Here is a 7,262-nt window from a genome sequence, read left to right on the forward strand (position 1 = left end):
ACAAACACACACACACACACACACACACAGAAGAAGGGCACTAAGACTCAGGAGAACTTGGCACAGGGCTGGTTGTGTTACTCTCAGTGTGCATATGTGCAGGCAAGAGCAGAAACTGCACTGACTGTAGAAACTACCTTCCAGACTCCTTAGCCCCACTGATCTAAATCTGCAATCCCAAGATCACTCTGGGCACCAGGTGACCAGCTCTGCCTGCACAATAATGAAGAAGACTCTTTGGTACAGCAGAGGACAACCTGGAGATTACTGGGTGGGCTTAAGCCAAGATTGGCGCTGCTTTTTTTGTTTTGTTTTGTTTTGATATCTTTGATATTTTTGCATGTGTTGAGTGTGGGTTATCAGTTGTTTTTACATGTGAATGTATTTGTTTTTTTCTTTGTTGTTGCTGTTGTTGTTGTTGTTGTTGTTGTGCTTGGTAATTTGCTTTGTTCTGAAATTGCCCTAAACCAGGGCCCAGCTCAAGAGGCACAATATTCAACACACCCAGAGGCCAACACCAGACCAAACCAGAGTACTACTGGGTTTGACCTACAAGTGACACACCAAGAGGGAATTCTCTACAGGCACAAGAGCACATAGAGGCCAAGCCTCATTTAAGCAGTCAACCATCACGCAGCAGAACATCAAGTGTGGGCAGAGCCAAGTCTCTCAATTACTCAGCCTAGGAGTCAATCCCACCTACTGACAAGCCAAAAGCAATTAAAGATCAAATTTAACAGGACAATGTAAACAACACAAGAGTTACACTTGGAGCACACACACAGGAGAAGAAGGAAGTGGTGCAAGTCAAATATAAAGGACACATACTACATAAGATAAACCAGCAAAAACCAAGAATACTATGGGATCTGCCTAATACACCGAAGGAAACACAGAGAGTCAGCCAGAATAGGGAAACGAAGAAAGATGTCCCAAATAAAAGAACAGAAGAAACCTCCAGAATTGGAAACAAATGAAATAGAGGTAACCAATCTATCAGAGACAGAGTTCAGAACACTGATGATAAGAGTGTTTAAGGAACTTAGTGACGACATGAAGAAGGATAGAGAAATCGTAATGAACAACCAGTGAGAATTAAGAATGCAATAACTGAAATAAAGAACACACTTGAAGGAATTAGCAGCAGGCTAGATGAAACAGAAGATCGAATCAATGACTTAGAAGACAAGTTAGAAGAGATCACCCAAATGGAATAACAAAAAGAATAAAAAAAAAAACAATGAAAATGGTTTAAGAGACCTCTGGGATATCGTCAAGCACAACAACATGAGCATCATAGGAATACCAGACGGGGAAGAGCTGAAGCACGGGATCAAGAACATATTTGAAGTAATAATGTCCAAACACTTCCCTAACCTGTTGAAAGAATCTGACACACAAGCCCAAGAAGTGCAGAGAGTTCCAACCAGGATAAACCCAAACAAGTCCACACCAAGACACATTATAGTTAAAATGGCAAACGTTAAAGACAAAGAGAGAATCCTAAAAGCAGCAAGAGAAAAACAGCGGGTTACATACAAGGGAACTCTTACAAGACTATCAAATGACTTTTCTACAGAAACTTTGGAGGCAGGAGGGAGTGGCAGGAGGTACTGAAAGTGATGGAAAACAAAGGCCTACAAACTAGATTGCTTTATCCAGCAAGGTTATCACTTAAAATTGAAGGAGAGATAAAGCGCTTCCCAGAAAAGAATAAGTTAAAGGAATTTATTACCACCAAGCCAGCATTGCAGGAAATATTAAAAGGGCTTCTGTAAACAGAAGAAAGATGAAAACAATCTAACTACGAATTTAAAAAATGGCAATAGCTATGTACCTATCATTAATCACTTTAAATGTAAATGGCTTAAATGCTCCAATCAAAAGACATAGGTTGGCTAAGTGGATAAGAAAGCAAGACCCTTGTATATGCTGTATACAAGAGCCTCACCTGAAATCAAAAGACACACACAGACTGACAGTGAAGGGTTGGTGTAAGATATTTCATGCAAATGGAAATGAGAAAAAAGCTGGAGTTGCAATACTTATATCTGAGAAAATAGATTTTAAATTGAAGAATATATTAAAAGACAAAGATGGGCACTATATAATAATAAAGGGATTGATCCGACAAGAGGACATAACCCCAGTAAACATCTAGGCACCCATATAGGAGCATCTAAATATATAAAATAGATGTTGACTGAATAAAGACAGAGATCAATAGTAACACTATCAGAGTAGGGGACTTCAACACACCTCTGACAACAAGGGACAGGTCTTCCAGACAGAAAATCAATATGGAAACAAAAGCCTTAAATGACACATTGGACTACTAGGATTTAATCGATATTTTCAGAGCATATCACCCTAAAGCTGTGGAATATATGTTCTTCTCAATCACACATGGAACATTTTTCAAGGTAGACCGCATGTTAGATTACAAAACAAGTCTTGGTATATTTAAGAATATTGAAATCATACCAATTGTCTTCTCTGACCAGTGCTATGAAATTACAAATCAATTACAGGAAAAAAAATCTGGAAGACTCACAAATACATGGAGACTGAATAACATGTTAATAAATAATCAATGGGTCAACCATGAGATCAAGGAAGAAATCAAAAGATATCTGGAGACAAACGAAAATGAAAACATGACAACCCTAAATCTATGGGACGCAGTGAAAGCAGTCCTAAGAGGGAAATTCATAGCAATGCAGGCCTACCTAAAGAAACCAAAAAAAAAAAAAAAAAAAATCACTAATCAACAGTTTATCCTCACACTTAAGGGAACCTGAAAAATAACAGCAAAATAAGCCCAAAGGGAGTACAAGGAAGGAGACAATGAAGACCAGAGCAGAAACAAATGAAACAGAGACCAGAAAAACAATATGAAAGATCAATTAATCCATTGATCTTTTGGTTTTTAGAAAGGATAAAGAAAATCGACAAACCTTTAGCCAGACTCATCATAAACAAGAGAGAGAGGACTCAAATTAATAAAATCAGAAATGAAAGGAGAGAAGTGACAACAGAAACCACAGAAATACAAAAATTTTTAAGAAATTGCTATGAGCAAGTATATGCCAAAAAATTTGACAATCTGGAAGAAATGCACAAATTTCTAGACGTATACAACCTTCCAAGGCTAACTCAAGAAGAAATGGAAAACCCGAATAGACTGATTACCACCAGGGAAATTTAATCAGTAATCAACAATCTCCCAACAAACAAAAGCCCTGGACCAGATGGCTTTACAGGTGAATTTTACAAACATTCAAAAAACAATTATCACCTATTCTCTTCAAGCTCTTTCAAAAATATTCAGAAGGAGGCCACTATCACCCTGATCCCAAAATCAGACATTGGCACTACAAAAAAAAAAAAAAAAAAAAAAAAAAAAAAAACTACAGGCTGATATCCATAATGAATATATATCAAAAATCCTCAACAAAATATTAGCAAACAGAATTCAGCAATATATTAAAAAGATCATACACCATGATCAAGTGGGGTTCATTCCTGGTATGTAAGGGTGGTTCAACATAAGCTAATAAATTAATGTGATGCACCACATTAACAAAATGAAAAATAAAAATCATATGATCATATCAATAGATGCAGAAAAAGCATTTGACAAAATCCAGCAGCGATTTATGATAAAAACCCTTACGAAAATGGGAATAGAGAGATCATACCTCAACATAATAAAGGCTATATATGATACACCCACATCTAACATCATACTCAATGGGGAAAAAATTAAAAACCATTCTCCTTAAGATCAGGAACAAGGCAAGTTTGCCCACTTTCTCCACTTCTTTTGACATAGTGCTGGAAGTTCTAGCCACAGCAATCAGAAAAGAAAAAGAAACAAAAGGCATCCAAATCGGTAAGGAGGAAGTAAAATTGTCATTATACGCAGATGACATGATACTATATATAGAAAACCCTAAAGACTCCACGAAGAAACTATTAGAGCTGATAAATGAATTTAGTAAAGTAGCAAGATACAAAATTAATATTCAGAAATCAGTTGCATTTGTATATACCAATAATAAAATATCAGAAGGAGAAATTAAGAAAACAATTTCATTTACAATTGCTTCAAAGACTATAAAATACCTGGGAATAAATTTAACCAAAGAAGTAAAAGAACTGTACTCAGAAAATTATAAGACACTGAAGAGAGAAATTAAAGAAGATACAAATAGATGGAAACACATACCATGGTCATGGATAGGAAGAATTAATACAGTTAAAATGTCCATACTGCCTAAGGCAATATACATATTGAACGCAATTCCTGTCAAAGTACGAAGGACGTTTTTCACAGAAATAGAACATATAATCCTAAAATTTATATGGCACCATAAAAACCCTGAATAGCCTCAGCGATCTTGAGAAATAAGAACAAAGTGGGAGGTATAACAATACCTGACTTCAAATTATACTACAACGCTACAGTAATCAAAACAGCATGGTAGTGGCACAAAAACAGACACATAAATCAATGGAACAGAATAGAGAGCCCAGAAATAAATTTGTGGCTATATGGTCATTTAATCTAGGACAATGGAAGCAAAAATTTACAGTGGGGTAAAGACAGTCTATTCAATAAATGGTGCTGGGTGACTTGGACAGACACATGCAAAAAATGAAGCCGGACCACCTCCTTACACCATATACAAAAACGAATTCAAAATGGCTTAAAGACTTAAATGTAAGATCTGAAACCATAAAAAACCTAGAAGAAAATATAGGAAGAAACTTCACAGACATTACCTGGAGTAGGATTTTTACTGATATATCCCCTCAGCAAGGGAAGTAAGAGAAAACATGTGGGATTGCATCAAACTAAAAAGCTTTTTCACAGCAAAGGAAACCATCAATAAAACAAACAGGGGTTCTACTGAATTGGAAAAGATATTTGCCAATGATACATCCGGTAAGGGGTTATCCCAAATTTATAAAAAACTCACTCAACTCAACTCCAAAAAACAAACAACTGAATTAAAAATGGTCAGAGGACATGAAGAGATATTTTTCTAAAAAGGACATACAGATGGCAGACATATGAAAAAATGCTCAACCTCACTAACCATCAGAGAAATGCAAATAAAAACCACAATGAGATACCACCTCACCCCAGTCAAAATGGCTATCATCAATAAATCAACAAACAACAAATGCTGGCGAGGATTTCTTTTGAGAGAAAAGGGAACCTTCCTGCACTGTTGGTGGGATTGCAGATTGGTGCAGCCACTGTGGAAAACACTATGGAGGAATCTCAAATATCTGAAAATGGATCTACTTTATGATCCAGCAATTCCACTCCTAGGTATCTATCTGGGGAAATCCAAAAATCTAATTCAAAAAAATTTATGCACCCCTATGTTTATTGCAACACTATACACAATAGCCAAGACATGGAAACAACTGAAATGCCCATCGGTAGACAACTGAATTAAGAAACTGTGGTACATAATCTTACCATTTGCAACAATATGGATGGACCTAGAGAACATTATGTTAAGTGAAATAAGTCAGAGAGAGAAAGACAAATACCATATGATCTCACTTATATGTGGAATCTAAAGAAAAGAATAAGTGAATGAACTAATCAGAAACAGTTTCAGAGACATAGAGGAAAATCTGAGGGTTGCTAGATGGGAGGGTGGGTGGGGATAAGGGAGAAGGTGAGGGGATTAGAAAGCACAGTCTGTAACCACGAGATTGCCACGGTGTTACGAATGATAATTTGGGGAATGTAATCAATGTTGTAAAGATTTTGCAGGGTATCCGATGGACACTTGTCTGATTAGGGAGACCACTTCAGGGGAGATGTAGATGCTTGATCACTGCACTGTACACCTGAAGCTGAACAATAATGAATGTAAACTACAATTTTATATGTGTGTGTGTGTGTGTGTGTGTATATATATATATATATATATATATATATATATATATATATATAATGTATGTAGTTACAAGAAGCAGAGTACAGCATTAGGAATAGAGACAGCGGAAATGTAATGGCTGTGTGCAATGTCAGAGAGATTGTGGATGGGGGGAGGCGGTTGATACAGTGTGAGGGATATAAGTGGTAAATGTCTAACTATTACATTGTTTTGTGTGCCTGAAACTAATAAAAAAAAGGCAATAACTATGTACCTATCAAGGAACACTTTAAATGTAAATGGATTAAATGCTGCAGTCAGACGACATTGGGTAGCTGAGTGGATAAGAAAACAAGACCCATGCACACATGCTGTCTACAAAGACCCACCTGAGATCGAGACACACAGAGACTGAAAGCAAAGGAATGGGAAAAGGTATTTCATGTGACTAGAAATGAAAAAAATGCAGGAACAGCAATTCACAAAACAGAATATAAAATGAAGACTATATTAAGAGGCAAAGTAGGACATTACATAATAATGAGACCAATTCAACATGAAGATGTTACCCTAGTAAACATTTATGCACCCAACATAGGAGCACCTAAATATATAAAATATTGACCAACAGAAAGGCAGAGATTAATAGTAACACAATCATAGTAGGGGATTCTAACACCCCACTGACATAAATGGACATATCTTGCAGACAGAAAATGAACAAGGAATCATTGGCCTTAAATGGCACAATAGAACAGATGGACTTAATTGATATTTTTTAGAGGATTTTACCCCAAAGCATCAGAATATAAATTCATTTCAAGTGCGCATGGAATGTTTTCCAAGATGAACCACATGTTAGGCCACAAAACAAGTCTTAATAAATGTAAGAAGATTGAAATCATATCAAGCTTCTTCTCTGACCAGGAAAAACTGACTAATAAATAAATAAATAAAGTCACATACACCCAGAAGCTAAATCACATGCTACTAAATAACAAACAGGTCAACTATGAGATCAAGGAAAAAAATCAAATGACACCTGGAGACAAATGAAAATAAAAATACAATGACTCAAAATATACAAGACACAGCGAAAGCACTCCTGAGGAGGGACAATAATAGGAATACAAGCTGACCTCAAGAAACAAGGAAAATCTCAAATAAACACTCCAATGTTGCATGTAGGGAATTGGAAAAAGAACAAAGCCCAAAGTAAATACAAGGAAGGGAAGAATGAAAACCAGAGAGAAAACAAATGAAATACAGATTTAAAAAATGCAAAAGATCAATGAAACCAAGCGTGTGTTTTTTGAAACAACAAACAAAATTGACAAGCCTTTAACCAGACTCATC

Source organism: Rhinolophus ferrumequinum, chromosome X (assembly GCF_004115265.2).
Source record: "Rhinolophus ferrumequinum isolate MPI-CBG mRhiFer1 chromosome X, mRhiFer1_v1.p, whole genome shotgun sequence".
Classification (NCBI taxonomy): Eukaryota; Metazoa; Chordata; class Mammalia; order Chiroptera; family Rhinolophidae; genus Rhinolophus; species Rhinolophus ferrumequinum.